Here is a 22,479-nt window from a genome sequence, read left to right as displayed (position 1 = left end):
CAAATGATAGTTCTCAATTCTGATTAAGCTATCGGTAATGTAACGGGATCTCTATCTAAATATGACGTTTATAATCATTACATTTGTTTAAAAAAAAATATTTCATACGCATATTGGTCACAGGTTAGTTGAATTTAGATATTATTTGTGTTAATAAAAAATACCGATTTTATAGATGAATGGAATAGGTTATAGGGTTATTGGTGTTTACCGACAATTTTGTAATGTAATGCAATGTTATAACTCTAAAATGTATATTTGAATAGTTGCAAATTTCAAGTAAACATTCATGTCTTAAGTATTTTATTTATGTTATTTATATTGTAGGTAATTAAAATTTCTTTTTAAATATTTTTCATTTGTATTTGAAAATGATTTGAATCAAATGTATTCCATTTCATAATAATGTGAAAAGACATTTTGAAAAGGGATACGAAAATCTCACTTTATTTTTCTTTCTTTTTTTTTCTTTTTTTTTTGCAGTTTGAAAATTTTAATTTAAAAAAATTTATCCTTAAAAAATAAAGGACCTTAAATAAGCACAAACCAATTTAACCCCCACTAAAGTTTTGTTTAAATTTTTAATTATAATTCCCAATATATACACGTTCAAAGCACCTTCTTTAAATTGGCCCAAAGGCTAACGAATCTGAATGTTCTGAATATATAGGAAACAATGTCAGCGACATTGCACGTAGTTTTTTTTTATTTTACTAACCGAACAAACAGCAGCCTTGCTGCTTCAGAGCAATTTGAATACAACCTAACTTGCAAATTGTTAAGGTGGCGGACGGTTGTATGATTCACCTTTAATCATATTCTTTGTTAGCCTTGAATGTTTGCCCCAGTTGCTGCCATGAAGGTCACTTTTAGTTACAGAAAGAAACCATCTTTTACCGGATAAACGTGTTGCTACCTTCGTTGGTTGTCCTTATTAACAGGTATGACTGTGCATAGTATAATAAGTAGCTGATTGTATATAAATGTGACAAATTGTCGTCTCTGTAAGATGAAGTCTGAAATAATACAATAATATTCCACTCTGAGAACAAATCGAAAATTAATTTTGATTTCTACTTGACAATGAAAATGGCTTAGTAGCAAATCTATTAATGTAAATATTAACTGACAATCACACAATGCAACATTGACGCTCGTTGAAGGTCAGTCCTTGAGACTTTTTGTCTCGTCATATAGAAAACTAGAATACAGTAAAATCTATGGATGAAAAAGGATTCATTAATATTACAGGTATTACTAGTATCTGGCTTTTATTTATACTTCTATATATCTTATTTTCATATTTTCATTATAACTTAACCGATCCACCGATAAGTTATTGTATAAAAGTGTATTTTAAATGTACATAAGCTTTATAATCTAAGCAAACTAAATCCTGCATGTTTACTTTATCTCTTTCATCACCAAATTGAAATCTTGACGTTATTGTAAATGGATAAAAGACCAAATTCGTTTGGTACTTTTTATACCTTAAAGCTTAAATGCGCAGTTGTTTATTATTTATTTACAATGAGTGCATTTAAAACATAATTATACAAGACTGTTTAAATTTTGTCAGCTATGTATTCATACAAGATCAATGTTAGTTAGTGAATGTTCGTAAGGAACATAAAACGTAACATATAAATTATTTTAAAAAAATCTTGAATAATTCAAACCAAGGCATAAATTAGAACTTTTTTTAAACATTTCAAATATGTATTTAAATTAGAAAGAACATTTCAGTGTTATTATAAAACGTTAAAGTGAAATACAAAGAATGTCATGACCTTTTGCTAATTAATGAAGTGGAGGGGGTCGGTGAGTCATGGTCAAGTTACCAATCAAAGTTTATCAAACATATATAAATGCATGACCTTGACCTTGAATCCAGTGACTTCAAACTCGGGCCATTTAAGGTTTATTCGACATTGGCAAGGAACAGCAAATAAGCAAGTGTGAAAAAAATCTAAAAATATAAGTCGAGAAATATAGGTTTTGTATTAAGCAAGTTAAGAAATCTATTTTGGCACCCTTTACCCACTGACCAAATTCAGAAGATGACGACCAATTGTAAGTGTAGACATTATGAAGCCATTAGTGCCGATAGTACTTTCAAGTGCTGAAAAGGGCAGTTATGTGGAAAATATTGATGCCATAATGATGTATCTTGCCATGATCGATTGATATAATATTAATTCCAGGCTGAGATTATTAATGATACCGATAAACATGGTTAAGACCAAAAGAAAATTTTTAAATTACAATAATTTTGAATATGACATTTTCATTAGACGTTGAAGAGCCAAGATGATATTTATTAAGAAAGAATGATATAAAAATCGATTTAATCGTTACTTTGTCTACCATTTAAAGGATGTGCGGTACATAACATGTTATTACTTTGACAAAAAAAGACTAAACCGTTAGAGGAAAAGAAGTCAATTGAAGACGTAACTTGCTTTAATATATCATGTAGAGCTATGCAATAAACTTCTACTTAACTAAGCTCATAATTATATTTTTTAAACAAAGAGTTAAACGAGAATAATGAATTTAATACAGTTCCCAATTTCTAATAATTATATGACTTGTGTCCATGAAGAAACGAATAAACCTTAAGCGAGATATCTGAACGCTAAGACAATATTTCAAAACTATTTTCGGATCAAAACAGTCAACGTTTTTGCATAACAAATCCATGGAGACGGCAACATCAAACATCCACTTTTATGACGAGAAAATTTTTAATAAACTCCACATGTACATTCATAACACTTAAAAGTCATACTTTTAAAGGGAGAAACAGGCTATTTTTCATATCTTCGATTTGAATTTATAATCCAATGTTCTGTAAATGTCCTCGAAATGAATACACTAAGCAGTCTGAGGAGCAAAACAATTCTCCATATAAAGAAAAAACTGTGCTCTCCTAAACTGACCCGAATGGGTCAGGTTAGAGCATTTAGATTTCACGATAAGTATCACAGTGAACTATGGAAACGTTAAAAGACATGCCAAATAAGCGACTCAGACTTGTTTTAATCTCACAATATTTACAATGTCTGGTTTTATTTAACTTCCAGTGTTTGTTATTGTCACATAATTTGTTTTAAAACTATTCGTTGATTCTGTCTGCCTCTTCATTTTGCTCAACATTTGTAATTTATTTACGTTTCAAACTCACATTAAATAGTATTTGTACAGAAAAAAAATCATGCTTAAAAAACTTATTTGAAATTGTCTCATTCATTTGCAAGGGTATCCCTTTAAGTATCAAACATAAGTATAATGCACTTCCTTTTAATCTTTAAATGACATCAGCAATAAGCATACATAGCTATGTAAAATTTCTTTTTCAAATTGTTGTGTGTAAAACAAATCCGGTTAATGTGACAATTTTCAGTCAATATTGTGTAGTTAATTTAACTTTATAACACATTCACACCATTGTTGAATTCAAATTATTAAGTCATACTTTCAGCAAGTGCCTTCACTATCAAAGATATATCAAAAAGTGTGAAATAATAATTTTGTTTAATTTTCGACCACAAATGCATATTTGGTGTATTACGAGGACATTTGCATAATGGTTGTATTAGGTAAGAGCGAATGAGGCCACCTAATCTTCTAAAAGCATTTCTGTGTTCAGATGAACTTTTTAACAATGCAAACCTTGTTTGCATATAGGTATGTGGAATTTGATAATAGAATAGCTACCAAATACAAACACGAAACAAAGTACACACTTGATTTCAGTATAAATACAAAATGTATGAATTTCTTACAAAAACAAAATTACACATATGTGGCAAACACAAATGATTTGTATTTAATAAATATGTATAGATAAAATACCAGCGACTAATAGTCCAATGGATGAAGTTTATGGTGATTATTTATGTGCATATTGTTGAAAATCTTGATGCTCTTTGACAAAAACATGGGCTCTATTTTTCCGTTGCGCTTCCTTACAACTGCATTTATCGACAAATATTTTACAAATTTGTAGGTGGTCCTTTTAGCTTTGGATTGAAATTGTGGTTATGTAGATAATTACATGAAGCCATGAAACCGTAACTTTTACCGTTGTCTTTCATATTGTGTAGGCAGATACCTAGGAAAGTCCTCGAACCTTACGTGTTCTTTGATTGGTTTCTTCTGTTGGAGAAGCGTCTCACTTTTCTCATGTCATCGATGTTAATAGTACTTGTTACACTTTTGCTCACAACGTTTGCTTATCACACAGGTTCAAACGTCAGGTTGCTTTCTTGCGTTTACGTTAGTCTAGTTATAAATCACTAAGATCAATTACACAGGTGCTAAAATGAATTTATCATTAAATAGATTAAGTTCGTCAAAATTCGAAGATTTGTCGAATGAAAATCTGTACGGATTTATCATGAAACAAATTAAGGACCCGCCATGAACAATCGACCAAAGTCAAGCATTTGCAGAATGAAAAACTGTTTTATCTGTCCACTGTCTTTCATGTATCTTCACCACTTATTCTATTCACAACGCCAAGATTTTATAACGGCACGACAAAGAAACGGTGGCATTTCTTATGGTCATTTTAAATGAAATATTGGCCATCTTTAAAACGCAGGATTAATTTATAAACTACACCAAAGTTTAATACACTTCATTCACAAATTGTTCTGCACGTTGATATGAACTTGAATCTGATACCTGCACTATGCTATGATTTTAAATTAAACCATCCGTTAAAAAGAATGACATCAAAATTGAAGCGATATTTCGATCTCGACAAACCATCACTTGCAAACTCCCTTCGAAGTGGATCGTTTAGTAAATGCATTTTGTTGCCCTGACCTTTATCAATAAATGTTAAAATTAGCCCCGTGTATAAACGGGTAATATCGAAGTCGCAGTGAGAATAAAAAAATACACGTTTACTTGAACTTAAGTGTACTTAAAAACTGTAATCATATATGTTGCACAGAATAGGCAAATTATATTAACATTTCATAATAATGTTACTTATAATTGTCAATAAATAACATATAATAAGAAAATAAATACAGCTATTTAAAGACATATAAAACCTTGATATAAACAATGATTTATTTTCTTAAACCATCAATTGTTTTTTCTTTGTTTGTTTTGTTTTCTTTTTCCTATCAATATGATAATTTTACCAAATATATGCAATTTATCACTTATATCTTCAATGGCTGTCAAGGGGTGATAAATTGCTGTAAAAAGAAAAAAGCGAGATGTTTGTTTTTGGTAGCTTTTGGAAACATCAGCTGTTAAATAAGACATATTGATCAATATAAAAAGCTGATACAATTTATAAAATGGCAGATTTTAGAGGTCTTAAAAATGTGTTTCAATTTATTGTTACCTATAACTGACTTTTCAGATACAATAACATAAAGTTAATTATGACAATTTACCCTAAAGCATGTTTCATGTTAAGGTTTAACGAGCTACTAATCTGTAATCTTATTGGAAAAATATATTTTTAAGTCAAACAATTCATTTGACAAAGAATAATGCAACGACTGACACGTCGATATTAGCAAACAATCAAAAATTGTAATTTTGTATAGGACGAAGGTCTCAATATTATTCAGATCCATTGCAACGATACATTGTATTAGCGATCTGAGAGGTGCACAGTTATAGTTATAGATAGAAGTTAGATAGAAGTTATAGGTGTTGTAAAAAAATATTCATTCATTTTTAAGGTAAGTTCGATATTACTTTATTTGTTTTCAGCAGAAATAACAACTTGTTTGAATTTGTATTATAATTATAATAAGTATGAGAGTTTATAAAAGTTTTTGTCAAAGGAATCGTTTTCTCAAATGTAATTTGTAACCATAAATGTCGCTTTCACTTAAAAGTTTGAAAGCGTTGAAAATAAATTAAACAAATTCTTGATAAACCCACTGTGGTATATTTTATTAAGCAATTTTGTTAAGTGAAAATGTCCGATGAAGATACAGAAGTATTTGCCTTAAAGTTTGTGATAATTACTTATATATTGAAGAGGACATAAGGTTTCCCAAAATCAAAAATAAGTCCTTTCTAACCCGATTCGTATAATGCCGAATATATGTTTCACATGTGTATACAAATTGTACAGCGATAGTTTTGATGGACATAAAGGTTTTCCGTCTGTCCGTCCGATAGTCTTGCCGTTTGGTTAAAAATAATTCATGATTAATTTTCACAAAAGTCAGACGGTTTAACTTTATTGAGTTATAGTAAAATGCATCTTATCTATTTGTACATAAACATAATACTCTCTTTATTGCAATATAGCATTTCGTAGCAGACTTTTATAAAAGTATATTGCCCGCCTATTTTTATATTTTTGCGTATATTTTCTTTTTTTTTCTAAATTGGGCAAACATTAATCATTATAGTTCCAACGTATCAACTTTAAATATTAACACGGAGATTTCATTTTAATTAAGTTAAACTATATGTAATTAATGAAAAACGAAGAAAATATCTTGATTGATATTGTGTTGTTTTTTTGTGTTTTTTTTTGTTGTTGTTGTTGTTGTTGTTGTTTGTTTGTTTTGTTTTGTTTTTTGGTATTTTTCATTCAACAAATACCGTGGTTGTTTCTTTTTGACCTTTGGTATTCATTTTTTCGCATTCTTTGTTCTCTTTGAATACTTAGCGGACCAAGTTGTCACAATCTAGCTTTGATAATGTAAATGGATACTAAACCAATGTGCATTCTATCTATTAGAACCTCACGAACTTGGCCTAGTATTTGCATAATGCCATTTTTAACTATTGCGATGAATGTAAGTAGATACAGGCCATAGTCTGCTGAAATTCTAAAGCAAACATTGTATAATTGATCATTTAAAAAAGATTGTATACTTCAATAGCTTTCGGGGACTAAAATCCGTTCAAACACAAACGATTTTAAACCAAATTAAACTTGTTTACCAATTTCAAACTTTACAAGTTTGAGGCCCAGATTTCAGAGTGTGATATTTTGTATATTTTCGTGAATTTGTTTATTAAAGGACTTGCAAATATTCGTTTTTAATGTTGAACTTGAGATTGCAACAGTTTAAGAGTTCGGTTCCTTGTAACATCCCTGACAATACATGCTTCAGTACTTTCGTATTTGTATTTTCTAACATAGAAACGATAGGACGTGTAAAATATAGGTAATGCTATATAATTTCAAAATTTCAATCGATACAAAGTGACATATTTTTTACAAGCACTCTCTTTAAAAGTCAACAAAATATATATGGGAATCAAAGAAAATTTTGTTATGTGGTCGTATCTGTTGGAGTTATAAATCATTTAAATTTCATTTCTTAATTTGTATAACACCCAAGATATATGACACTAAATTTAATGTTTTTAATTTACGTTACCATTGCTTTTTATATGTAGTTTCATGCAATGAAGTTGGTTATAATTTCATTCCTTCCATCATGTTTTTACGGCTTTGTGTTTACAAGATACATGTATGTTTGATTTGTGTGTATTTTGACCTAAATAGAATTGATATACTATGTATGATTATTTTAATGTACATGGTATACGTTAATGTTTTCGGCACGTTTATTCTAAATTATATAACTTCTGAACATCTCGTGGAGTATTATCGCTAGGTCGGTTGATGAATATGTATTCAGGAATGCAATATTGTATTCTTGTTTCAAAAAAAATTCACGTGCGGCATGAGATAGTTTTTTAAAAAGATGGTTTGGATTCATAGTAGATAATCAAACGCGAGAGAAATGACATCATAATGAAATTTAAACATGTAATTGCCTTTTTTATATCATATTTATTGCATCCCATATTTTGTACAATTAAAACTTATACTTAGACTTCAGTGTTAGAGATCTACATGTTACCCACATATTTTGTACTTAATATCAGTGTTATTATTTTGCTTGTTGTCTTTCGGGATAATTTATTTCAATACGGTGAATACCGCTAAAGCCAGTGGCCTCGTGGTAACGAGATCATTGTCTTAACCAAGTGATCGTGTAATTCAAGTTGCACAACTTGTTTTGCAATTGACCTTAACTAAGGACATATAATTTGATCAAACAGCAAATTTTCTTATTCCTGTAAATAACATAAATGTTCTTATTGTATGTTTTTTAACATTGAACTAGGTATTACAAAGTACGTGACCCGTTGTTGAAGAAAAGAATATCAAGTACTTATATTGTTTGCTGTGCTTGCTGATAAAAATAATCTTTACATCCTGCAAATAGACAATCCTGCCTTTTGATCTGATTGCAAATGTCCGAATTTTAAGATAACCTAGTACCTGACCTACAAAAAAAGTAAATGGCGGTACAGACAACCTTGTACCATCAGGATTGAGACTGACTTCACTACCATTTAAAAATGTCCTTACACTAAAGCAATCATTTGTTATAATATATTAAGAATCAACAGTACATGACTCAACTTTACGCTATAATTATTTGTTTCCTTCCTTCTCATATTTTCATCTTAGAAAACAATTCTTGGAGTTGTAGAAGCACACATCAGCATATGCTTGTATTTATTTTGTGTCCGGTTCATTCATTTTTTTATCTGTTTCACATGCAAATACTACAAAGTGTGACTAAATCGTGTATTACTTGTTTGCATAGCTACACTCCTTTGTTACATTTTTGCTTGTTGTATCCCTGCGATGTAGCCTTTTCGCTTTGTGACATAGCCGAATTCTGGTTATACAAGCGCATGTGCACATAAGAAGAGAAGGAGAGAGCTAACAAAAATATCAATATATATATTCTTATATCAAAACACATGTTTCTATCATTGAAATCAATGTTTATTTACCGTTACACATCTGCATTCAATTAACTGCTTAACGTTGAGAATAATAATTCAATATACTGTTGAGTATTGCATACGTGTTATAGATCTGTACATGTCTATTCATAGCCTGGAGATAGGACACAGCATCAATGATAAATGCAAAAAAAAATAAAACATTTCCACGAATATATAGAAACACAAATAAACAACAATGCAACAATATGAAAAAAAATATTACATGCGTAAAAACAAAAATGAAAATGTGCAAAAAACAACATTGTATTTAAAAATGTTTGTATTCTTGAGTCGAAAAACAAACAGGACAACAAAATCATGTAACAACAATAAAGAGTTGTGTATGTATTGCATCTGTTGTGTCTGTTCTTTTTTGAGAATGGAAAAATGAGAAAGAACGTAAAGTAAATTTCGGACGTTGTTTTCCAATTGGATTGTTTTGAGCAGGAAATGGATTTTTATTTGGTCGATGATTGGCAGAGGCATGTGTTGTAAGTGTTTCAAACATGATATCAAACTAGTGATAGAATTTAAAATAAAATTTAAATAAATAAAATAAAATTAAATTAAGATATATATTGACAGATTAATTTATTATTGGGTTATTAAAACGAGTATAATAAAAAGTACTTTCCTTTTCTATTTACATAAATAGTTTTGTATCAATCTTTCCATTTTGTCCTATTCAAAAATATAACATAATCTAAAACCTCTCAACTTTTAATTATTTGTAATAATAGTTTTAATATAAAGGCCCTATGCTAAGATTAACTTTGATTTCAGGGATCATCGAGTTCCTTGTTTTCTTCTGTCCAGTTTGGAATGGTTCTTTTACCTGAATATCCAACATATTTGTTATTACCTTAAAGACAAGTATCAGCACGTTGAGTTTTTTGCAATCGCTATCAACATGAATGTTAATTCATACCGATGCAAGCTATATAAACAAGAGGCCAATATAGCCCTAGATCGCTCACCTGACCCATGGAACTGATCCGATCAATTACCTAGACAAGCGTCCTGACAAAGTTTGATGACAATTGAGTAAACAATGTAACCACTAGAGTGTTAACAAGGATTTTTTCCATATTTGGGCGTTGTGACCTAGTTTTTGACCCCAGGTGACCAATATTCGAGCTTGTGACCTAGTTTTTTTTCCAAGATGACCCATGTTCAATCCGAGCAATGCTAGACAAGCATCCTGTCCAAGTTTGATGACAATTGAGTACAAAATTTAACCACCAGAGTGTTCAAAATTTTTTGTCCATAATTAGGCGGTGTTACATAGTTTTCTTTACCCAAGGTGACCCATATTCAAACTTGACCTAAAAATCATAGAAACATCTTTTCAGACCCATTCCCAGGATAGTTGGATCAAAACAGTAGCCACTAGCCAATATTTTATATTATAAGCTTCTGTGACCTAATTTTTCAATCAATTCGACCCATGTTTAAACTCATATGAGCTATTACCTAGACAAGCATCCTGACCAAGTTTGATGACAATTGAGGCAAAAATGAGACCACTAGAGTGTTAACAAGGTTATTTTCTATTTTTAGCTCCTGTGACCTAATTTTTCATCCGAGATGATTCATGTTGTAACCAACACGATCATTAACATAGACAAGTATCTTGAAAATCTTGTTGCAAATAAACAGGTGACAATATTCTTTTGTTATATATAGGTCATCATAAACACGGTTCAATGACCATATAGACCAAATATGGCTAAAGTAAACAATCAATGCTAAGTCGACTAAAATAGCATTTCCTAATGAAAATAATCACTCAAAACTCAACTTTCGCGACAAATATGTTAAAAGCTAAATGCTACTCAATAAAACATGTTTACTTTCATCAGCCAATAGACAAAACAATAACCAACAAATCTAACTGCAAATTAAAAGTGTGAAGCACAGTATACAATTTAAATGAACGTGTTGGGGATTGAAAACAGTCAAAATAAAGAAATGGACTTTTCTTTCGAATCTAAAACAACCGTTATAATACTTTTCGGAGTCATTAATTGAGGAAAGTAATAATGTAAATGTATTTTTTTTTCTTTTTTCTGTTAACTATTTATTATTATACATTTATGTATTATGTAAAGTGTCAAATACAAGCGGCCTGGAGTTCAATACAAATATTTTGAGAACAAATTAATGAAAATTACGGGCAAATTTATTTCATTTTACAATATATTTAAACGCTTTAGAATATATAATTTTGAAAACGTTGTATTCCCACGGTTTATAACTCCACTATAGACAAAACAATCATCTTCTAATCATTGTCAATCTTAACGTATAATTATACAAAAGCTTTAAATTACAACTTTTTTCATGACCCATTTATATGAAGGCATTAAGATAAAATACCGCTCCGAAATAGAGATTTCGTTAAGATACTGTAATAAACTAATACAGTCAATATCACGTTTTAAAAAGACAAAACAATGCATTTAAAATGTTAAGTTATTGGTTTAGGAGCGATTGTAAGATATTGAACAAATCATGTACGGATTTCTAAATGTAACCCTTTTCAAGTTTAAATATTTTAGGTTCGTGTATCAAAACGAACGAACTCTCATTTGTTTAGTAAGGCACACGGATTTTATAAAAATATAAATTTTACATAAAACGCTTTGAGCTTATGATCAAAACGATCTACTTCGGAAAAGATAATTGCCGACAAATGGCATCGAATATATATTTCGATGGCTGAACGCAACACTGGTCTAACTTGATTTTTTTTCAAAAATGACTTTTTTGCATTTTTTAGTCTAATTGCATGAAATACATCAGTAAATAAAATATTAAAGATATTTGTGAAATTTTATGGGTTTTATTTACCACTTGGCATTTTGCTCTATCTCAAATGTGATTATAACTTAAATGCAACAGAGAGCTAACTCAAGTTAGAACTGTGTTGCATTAATCAAAATTTACTTATTGGATGATAACACTGTACTAACTCTAGTTAGCAGAGTGTTGCTGTTTAATTTCAATACAATAAAAATCAGTATTGTTATATTTGCAGATATTAAGTTAGGTCTGGCATATTCATAAATACTTATTTCTACATTTTACCCATTTTTGTTGCCAAAATTGCAGAATTGTAAATCCATGGCTCTTAATTAATTCTATTTTGTGTTTAATAAGTTTAAAATTGCTATATTATCTCTACATAGTCATAATTATAAGATTGAAATAAAAAATAATAGTAAATTAACCTTTCAAAAAGATTCATTATAATATTCAAATCATATAATTCACTGTTGATGAAAATTATTTACAAGACAATTTGTGTTGTTTTTTGTTGTTGTTTTTAATCATAGTGATCTATTAATTTTTTTTAAGATTTTATTATTATTTAATACAATTTACTCCTAATTCTTAAAGGGACTCCAATTTTGGCATCATGGGACTTGAAATATATTTTCGAGATTTATGTACAATTTGATGACGGTCTGGACAAATAACTTGTGGTGTTAAAACTTTCAGATTATTATTTATTAAGTTTTTTCCAGAGCAGTTATGTGAACTATAAAAATGACCGAATATTGAAAAGCATATGAGTACAGCTTTAAACTCAAATTAGATACTAATAGAACCATGATAAAATTTTCAATTTCATGTTAAGAATAATTTCTTTATATCTCTTGTGTATCTTTTTGTTTATGTGGCCCGAGTTGATTCATTTCAGAAATTCAAATCTTAAGTTTTTACGCTTTTGGACCTCAGTGAAGTTTCTTTAAGTATCTGTATGTACAAGGCTTGTAATCATTTAAATAAAACTTTTGGTTTGGTTGGTTTTACAGCACCAACACAATTGAGGTCCTATGTCGCTGAAACAGGAAAGATTTTTTCTTGCATATCAGATAGGATTATCTAATCTGTTAACACTGGTGCTAGAAAAACCTGTCTTACATCCCCCATGTAAAACAAGTCAATGCTTATTAATGAAGTCATTCCCAAGCGCCTTTTATGAATGAATTGCTTTCTAAAGATGACATCATAAGTCATATGCTACTATAAGGGAAAAGTGCTAAATGAAAGTATTAGTAATCATCATTTCTTTACGAAATATCACTAATATGTAATATGCGAGAAAAAAAATCAAACACAAGCTGTTGTCACAGACAGGAATATCTAGCTCTTGGGTAACTGTGTAGCGGAAACTCTGCAGTCTCTTTACCGCCATAAAAATTACCCTCAAGTTAGATATTCCAGTCTGTACCGGCAGCAGGTGTAAATTCCTTATAGGCCAACCTCGGATGTTACAAACATGAAGCAGCAGAACTTGAGTACTTGAGGTCGTCCTCCACTGGGAAAGCTGGAGTATTGCCATATGACCTCTACTGTGTAAGTGCAACATAAAACCCAACAAGAAAAGAAAAGAAATGTTTAAGAAAAAAGTGAGGATAATGCTGATGATATATTATATTTAGTGGGGCCAATGCTGATAAAGGGATAATGCTGGTGATATGATAGTAAATGGGGACAATGCTGGTGATATGAGGGTTAGTTGGGACAATGCTGGTGATATCATAGTAAATGGGGACAATGCTGATGATATGAGGGTTAGTTGGGACAATGCTGATGATATCATAGTAAATGGGGACAATGCTGATGATATGAGGGTTAGTTGGGACAATGCTGATGACATCATAGTAAATGCGGACAATGCTGGTGATATGAGGGTTAGTTGGGACAATGCTGGTGATATCATAGTTAATGGGGACAATGCTGATGATATCATAGTAAATGGGGACAATGCTGATGATATGAGGGTTAGTTGGGACAATGCTGGTAATATCATAGTTAATGGGGACAATGCTGATGATATCATAGTAAATGGGGACAATGCTGATGATATGAGGGTTAGTTGGGACAATGCTGGTGATATCATAGTTAAAATGGGGACAATGCTGGTGATATCATAGTAAATGGAGATAATGCTGATGATATGTGGGCTAGTTGGGACAATGCTGGTGATATCATAGTTAAAATGGGGACTATGCTGGTGATATCATAGTAAATGGGGATAATGATGGTGATATGAGGGTTAGTTGGGATAATACTGATGGTGGGACAATACTGATGATAATATAGTTAGTGGGGACAATTCTAGTAATATTATAACTAGTGGGGACAATGCTGGTGATATTATAGTTAGTTGGGACAATGCTGGTATTATAAAGATTAGAGGGGACAATACTGTGATTATTATAGTTAGTTGGGGCAATGCTGGTATTATAAGGGTTAGTGGGGACATTACTGGTGATATTATAGTTAATAGTGAGGGCAATGTTGGTATTATAAGGGTAGTGGGGACAATATTGGTGATATAATTATAGTTAGAGGGGAATATGCTGAGGATGACAATGCTGATGATAAAAGTGTGATTGATGACAATACTGATGTAATGAGGTCTAATTTGGTGGCAATGCTGCTTATATGATGGTGAGGAAGATAGTGGGGGTGAGATGAGTATTCAGAATAGTAATGTTGGTTAATAAGGGCTAGTGGAGACAATGCTGTTTATATAAGAGCCGAGGATGGTGATGGTAATAAAAATGCTGTTAATCATTTTGAAGGTGAAATTGGGGTTTTTGATATCATTATGCTGGTGATGTCAGTGCTGGCAAGTGGAGAATGGTTAAAATGATAGTTTATGTAATATAGAAAATAGTTATTAAACGGGGAAAATATGTTTATGTAATATAGAAAATAGTTATTAAATGGGGAAAATATTAGATAAAAAAGTAAGAATGATGATGGATAAAAGAGAAATGTAATGAATTACTGTAATAGGAATATGGGAAAAATTTATGTTTAAAAATCTGACAAAAAAATTGAATATAACAGATAATGAGAAAGGAAGGTGGACAAAACTATAGATACAAGTGCCATGCCAAGTTTAATTACAAAGAGAGGCAAAAGTTTTTTCGTTGGCAACTTGGAGAGATAACTTTAGTTTATGCAAAATGTTCCTAAGATTAACATTTTTCTTGAAATTCTGACGACATAAATAAACTTGAAAATATAAATGAAGATCCAATAGGCAAAAATTAGTTTCATTTTGAATAATATTGCCTGTGTTTTTAGAATTACAAGTTTTATATACATGCTTCTATTTTTCAGTTATGAGTATGTGCTTCAATTTTAATGTTACATTGAATAATGCTTTATGTAAAAAATCTTATCTTGTCTACAAAACATTCATTCCGAACTGAAACTATAATTAGAATTTTTTTCTAAAATATTTTTATGTGATAAAACAACTGACTTTTAAGATTGTCTGATTTCTAGTATGTTTTGCAAAAGATGTCAATTTTGTATAAATTAACATGTCGGTTTTCATAGAAAGTTGTTTTCTTTTAAAATAATACTAAAATATGGTTATACTATAGTTACAGCTTTTTTATATTATATCATCCTATTTTTTCAAACATAGCACTTATTTATTATTCTTATGGCCTTATTGAACTCATTTTGTAAATGCAACATAGGGCTAAGTCAAGTTAGACCAGTTTTGCTGAAAATTTATCATTGAAATTTGGTGATTTATAAATGGAAAACTGATCTAACTCATATCTTTTCAAATATCTTTTTTATTTAACAATATTAATTTATGAAACTCCTTTTAACTAAAATTCTAACTTCTATGGATATAAAAATCAAAAAATAATAACAAAAATTTCCAATTTATAGAATTAATTAAGTTTTTATAGCCTCCTTGAAATTTTGTAAAAATCAAGTTAGACCAGTGTTGCGTTCAGCCATCGATTTATCTAAGGTCAATATTTAGAAAAATATAATATTTTAGAATAGATTACAACGCTTTATTATATAACATTATGTTGAGTTAAGTGAATAGGTAAATTTGTTGAATAATAGATTATATCTTCGATGACAAGTAGTTCAAATTCTATTTTTAGAATAAATTATTATAAAATATAAAATGTTCGTTTTTTTAAATTATTTTTTTTACCAACGACATCATTTTATTTTTATTAAAGTAATGTACGTCATTCAAAGTTTAGTTTTCGCCTTCAGGATGTAGCATCTAGTTGTTTATGTTTTGTTAGCGTACACAATTAATAATTAAATATATGTGTTATATTGTGTAAGCATAAAGTTTTGCAAAATTACTAAGTCTTAAGACCAAATTTCAAAAATTTAGAAATTATTTTGATAACGAACACACGTCTTTAATAGATTACTTATTTACCCATAATTTATATTTGAAAATTTCACAAAACAAAAAAAGAACGAAATATAAGTTCACACTTTTCTATGCAGAGACTATGTTTTAAAGATTTCCCCATGTGGTACCTCGATTTTATTCTATATTAATTTATTTAATCTTTTTCTACTGCGATATTGACATAAAGCTAAAGCTTAAATTGATAACAAAAACCATAAATTTCATACGTAATAAAAAGATAACACTTACGTCGATCCATTCAATTTAATATTTTCTTCTTTTAAAGCAACCAATTATTCACGTTTTTTTTTTTTTTTTTTTTTTTTTTTTTTTTTTTTTATAAATATTACCATTTCACGTTGATATATTGAAATTCGTCTGATATTTAGGCTGTCAGTGGCGAAAACAAGTTTTGATATTCAATCAAATATAAGGAAATTTCTTTTACTTTTATTTCAGCATACAGTGAAAGTAAAAATTATAATTGTTGATGTGAAGGTTATAATTTTATTTCATCGAGTGAGCTTGAAACAATATTCTCACCAGTTGCTTAGCCAAAATGAGGCCTGTTTTTTAATATACGAGAGCAAACAGTCATCCTCTACGCAATCATTATTCTATATATATATAAACGTCTGTCATTTTTAAAATCGGTCCTGTTGACATTTGCTTTCTTGTGTTAATTAGATTCAAAAAGGTCTTCATGCATATACCTCCGCATATCGGACATTTTACTTTACTTCAATTATCTTCTGCCCAGGTCGTTCAAAAGATGTTCAGTTAAAGACTATAGGGTGTCAAGCCAAGCCTTTCAGTTTCTCAAAGACGACAAACCTGTGGCTTTTTGGTAGAAACATACACACTAAAATGAATAGCAACCTGTCGAATGGTTTGCCCCCTCTACTTCAGTGAGAAATTAAAACAGGTTTAAGACTCAATCGATCCGAGTGTGTAATTTTCATGTTATGTTGTTGTGGTAAGTGCTTCCGAGGGATCACCCTATTCCATATTATATATTTCACAACAACATGATTCAAGTGACGTGTGTAAGCTGTACAAGTATTGCCGCTTACTTCATTTCCTTGTTGTTATATGTTTCTGGTCCTTCTTTTTTATTCCAGCACTCTCACGTGTTCAAAATCGAGTACTACGTACTCAAGTCGGTGTAAGAGGGGTTCGGAATGTTGCTTTTTTGCGCCTATTAGGGGGATAAAGATTTGCCCTTGATCTTCCTAGAGTTCATCCGTTTTCATGTTGTGTCGCATGAACCTGTAAAAGTGCTTGAGTTGGAGTCAACAAATATTACAACAATTTTGATCAGCATGTGAAGATGTGCACCGGGGTCTCGCTGGTGAATTTTTTAGTTTTGTCAGAGTTATTTCCCTTGACTTGAATAGATGAGGCAAACGTTTGCGGTTTGCAATTTGTGTCATGTGTAGCCCTAAAAGCATTGGAGAGGCGTGAAACTTTTTTTAGAAAGTTACGCCAGCATGTGTAGTTGTGCACCTTGTTGAATTGTCTAATTGACCAGTAATACCCACAACGTAGTTTAAACCTGCATTTGTTCAATTAATGTCGTGCGTTTCCAAAAAGCATTTGACCGAGGTTCATACACCAAAAAAGAGCTGGTGAATTGATAATCATTATTTAAATTTGTGAACCATGGTCATGAGTGCGAATTTATTAAGTATTTTTATAGTAATTGTTTTGACTTTGTTAAAACTTGCACGTATTTGACTGATGAGTGATGCAACTTAAAAGAAACGTTCATTAGCATGTTTGGATTTATTTATTACTAGAATAGTTATTGCCATTGATTTATTTCAAATTTGTAATTTCAACTTGTGTCGTATGTAGCCAAATAACTATCTGACCTTGAATATTTAACTCCACATACATGTTAATTAGCACGTGAAAATGTGCATTTTGGCGCTTAGTTGTGCATTTATTCAGTATTAGTAGACTTATTGCTCTTGACTCAGTTAAAATATAAAAAAAGAATTGTCAGCCCATGGCCAAAAATGTATTTTACCTCGAGTCAGGAAACTTTACAGAAATGTCGATCAGCATATGAAATTGTGCAACTGGGAATTTACTTGCTAATTTGATCAGAATTAGTAGAGTACATGTAAGTGCCCTTGACGTAGTGAAAAATGTTCAAAAGTATTGAGTAATGTGTATCTCTAAAAGTGCTTGTGCTAAAATCAACACACTTTGCAAAATAATTAATAATGTTAAGTTGTGCACATTGGGTTTTGCGTGCGGATTCATTTTTTTCCAGCCTTTTTGACCCGGAGACAATAATGTTCACAGGATTGTTGGTATGTTTTACTGTGAAGTTATGCACTTGCAGTCAGGAAAATCAAGATGTCAACATTGGAAAAATAACGTGTCAGTTTTATACCCAAAACCATTTAGGTGTTTGGAGAGTCATGCAGAATTTTATTTGTCTGTCCCCCTGTCATACTGTCCTGCTGGTAGGGGCACCTGTGTCATTTCGACACATTTCTTGTTCATAATCCCTTATGTACAACCAAATACAGTCTTTAATATGATTTTTGTGATTAGTGCTTCCGAGGGATCACCCATTATACCTAGAGAACTAGAGTGTGTAAAGGTCATAATTATAGAAAAATATGGACAAAAATGTAGACAAAATAATCAGAATTAATCAACGTGTTTTTTATTTGTTGTTGTTTTTTTTTGGTATGTTTTGTTAAGTTTTTTTCACCGCTTCCCCTGGGACAGGGTTTGGTACATGCTTCGTTTTTTTCTTACCGTGTTGATTACATAGTGACCCAGATAATAATAATTTTTTCCATTATCTATATCTATGATGATTAAATATAACATTCCTTCTTTCTTCTTTTGTTTATTATATTACGTGTCGTTTTGTTTTAGGACAAGTATTTTAAACAATGAAAGAAAACACTAGACCCATTTGACACATTATAACCGTTACATTTTTAACTTAAGTTAGCGTTCCATTAATACTTTATATAATAACACTATCGTTCTGCAGATTGACACAATCATATTTATCTCGCACCCTCAACCATGTGATTAATTGATTCCCCCGACACACGGTTAAAGACCAATTCATTGTACGACACTTTTTGTCCAAGGCAGCGGCAAGTTGAAAGCAATAATTAACGTTGCACCGATTTGTTTCGCATTCGAGCTGAAGATATATTAAAATTTGACAAGAACAAGACATGAGATATGGCACGCAAATTTTACTTAAAGTATACTCAGAAATTAGGTTCATTTCGCTTTTCGAAAACCAAAGTGAGACCTCGAGGTTGCATTAAAGCATTCATCGATATTGTGATGATTTTTTTTACAAATATTTCCCCTTTAAAGCTTTTGTAACATTCTGAAAGTCTCACTTCTTAGTGAAGAAATATCTTAAGACACTTTCAATACAATAATTATAATTAATTAATTGAAAGCTAAAGCGAAACCAAGACAATACAATGCCAAAGTAAACATAAATTTTATAAATGACTCTATTGAAAGCGCATAAAAGATCACAAAAAGTTTGTAAATGCTATAAAACTCTTGTTCCTGTAAAATACAGTATTTCTTTTTTCGTGTATGTTAATGTTGTGTGATATGATATACTGTATTACGAAATACACTTTCCATTATTAATTAATGCTGATAAAATTATCTAGTCCTGTATGATTTCCTGCAATATGAGAATGCTGTTAGAAGCAAAAAGTTCAAATGTTTAAAATTGCGCATCGATTTCAGTTGAAAGGACACGAAAATGGAAAATAGAAGTATGGGTGAAAATTCACTACTGGACGAAAAGCAAGAACGCTCATTATCGAACGATTTTTGGAAGTGGATTTGGATTTTAATAGTGTTGGTAATCGGTGTGTATTGTGAGTATTAAAGTACTTGATATCAAAATTTTTGGAATCCGATTTAAAAAAAAGATATCTGTTAGTATTCTTTAAGCCCCTTTCCAAAAAATGTTTTAAGAATAATTACACTCCGTGATAAATACAATACGCAAATGTTAGACATTTGTTATGTGGCATTGCATTTTTGTCTGTCACAAGGATATTCAGCGCGGCAGCTTTTGTTATATAGTTATTTATTTATTAGGAACAAGCCCTCTTCGATTGAAAGAAAATGTTGTTATATTAAACAATAAAGCAATAATCTCAATAAACTATTTTATTAATAACAACGAATGAAATAATTTAAACGCTCGTTGTTCAGGAAAGAACAAATATACTGTATATTGCGAGTTGTACAGTTAATAGCGAGATGCTTACTTGCTCCCTTTCTGTTGTTTTTCATTTCACTGTATCATAGTTTGGATACTTTACAAATGAAAACGTGTCAAAGTTAAATTGTATATCAATACATGTACAGTGCGTTAACTGGAGTACATGTATTAGTTACCCGTACTTACTGTCTGTCTAGAGCATGCTCATTGAATGGCTCATTTTATCGATGGAAAGAAAATATAATACAAACAGTCTGAAACAGATTATCGTACATTGGTGTCTTTTCTGGGGAGAAATATTATGACGACAGAGAATGTGTTTCTATATTTGTCTATAACACGCTCCCTTGAACAAATAAATATCCTTGTGTTTCGATGCTCTTTCTATTATTTAATCGTAGCAAATTGTTGAAAGCGTGACAATGATAAAGACTCATCGACTGGAAACATTTTTGAAGACTTAAAATCGTTATTTAATTTATTTTTTTTATACTTATTTCACTTATTGAATCATCTCATCAACTTGTAATTTAATATCATAGTCTTAAAAGAGAATGCTAAAGCATGGTTAGCAGTTCATCGACATATTTTAAAATGAAGACGTTAAAAGCATTAACATTATTTTACTAAAGAAGAGGGCATGATGAACCTTACTCGCTCACTCGATGAAGTGGTCTATATGGACATGATTTAATTATCAAATATTCTTTAGGCACATTACTGAAACATTTGAGCATTTGTAACGGACTACGCTATCATAATGTCTGTATAGTTTCATCAAAATTTATCAAGCGATTGTTGAAAAAATCGCTTAAATTTTGTATTTGTTTTAAAGTTTTAATCACCATTTTGAAGCAATATTGATCAGTTATAGAAAAGGAACATTTCTGTTTTATCAAAATCTAACGCCGCGATTATTCAACAGCCCGCTACCATTTGAGCACTTGTGTTAAAGACAGCCCTACGAGCATTCTGTTTCATTTGCACTAAATTCTGCAATGATATTGACAAGAAGATGTCATTTCTATCTTAAACGCTGATAGCCACATTCCACGCTCCACTTATGGATAATTCCTTTCATTTGCATTCTTTGCATTCTTTGCATTATCATTAAAATATATTACACTACTCAGGAGGACATATCAGTGGAAGCACTGTTGTCTGTTTCTAGCACCAGCGATGGTGTATTTTACCAAAGCGGACCAATTTTAAGAAATATTTGATAAAAAGAAAAAAATTACAAACCACTAGTTGGCTAAAAATATCACTGTTGGCTAAACAACTGAATGGAAAATACCATCTTGAGTCTTTATTCTATTGTTAGCTCTTGCACCTGACAGGAACAATCTTATGGACATTTTGTCCGTCTTGCGTCCATGCTGTGGGCGTCCTTAAAAAATAGCGTCAAACATTTTTGTCAAATATTTCTATAAATATGTTCAAAATGTTAGCTAAAGGTATATTCAGTTTGTGCATTATCTTGGTTTCATTGTTTCCATTAAAGCATGCAAACGGTTGTTTTGTCACAAAAAGAAAATGCATTTTATTAGTGTTACTACCCTCCGTCACGTGAAGTTGGTGAAGGTCATAATTTTATAGTATCAATTGAATTCACTGTGATGAGTTTGGCGCAGTGTAAAACCACCTGATGATGATTGCTGTTCATTTTAATCAAAACCTACCGATTGCTGAATGGATGTCGTTTACATTTTTAAAGCTCTTGTTCAGACGACTTGAAAAATCTGAACAATTATGTAAACGAACATAAAAGGGTCATTCGTCTAAAATATCAACACCATTGACAAAATGATTGAAAAAGTTATGTCTTTTAAAATTTATGTTTATTTTAAGATTAATCTGTCATATTCTTTAACAGACCAAAATCATTTTTAAAAAACCAGGACATTTTTCCATATATGAAAACATCTGCTTTTCATGATTCAAAACTTCACCAGTTTCATGTTTAAATGTTAATATCTGCTTTAGCCGGTTCTAGGGGGCGTTGACGGTTATTTGCACTTTACAGTACCGTCCATGAACAGGGTCAATTAAACCGAGCCTGCAACAATTTCTATTTGCCGTGTTTGGCTTTCTTTAGGGATTCTGCCTTTCTATATTTTCTAATAATAACTGCTGAAAAGTTTCATTAAAACCTACCAACCGACTTTTCAAACCGACTCTGCAATTTTCATGTAATTTTGTTGTA

At 30.8% G+C, this 22,479-nt stretch overlaps 1 protein-coding gene across 4 annotated transcripts in view; it reads left to right on the top strand.

Moving 5' to 3' along the window:
* Positions 1–5,530: 5,530 nt before the first annotated feature.
* Positions 5,531–22,479, top strand: part of LOC132716108 (interferon-induced protein 44-like) — a 63,028-nt gene continuing 46,079 nt past the window's right edge. For all 4 annotated transcript variants that reach the window (XM_060699285.1, XM_060699284.1, XM_060699287.1 and 1 more), the window contains exon 1: positions 5,531–5,717. The gene's annotated coding sequence lies outside the window, so the exon portion shown is untranslated. The remainder of the gene's footprint in view (positions 5,718–22,479) is intronic.

This window comes from Ruditapes philippinarum, unplaced genomic scaffold, assembly GCF_026571515.1.
Source record: "Ruditapes philippinarum isolate M1 unplaced genomic scaffold, ASM2657151v2 ctg4473_1_1_1_1, whole genome shotgun sequence".
Taxonomy (NCBI): Eukaryota; Metazoa; Mollusca; class Bivalvia; order Venerida; family Veneridae; genus Ruditapes; species Ruditapes philippinarum.
This window is presented reverse-complemented; position numbering and strand designations above follow the sequence as displayed.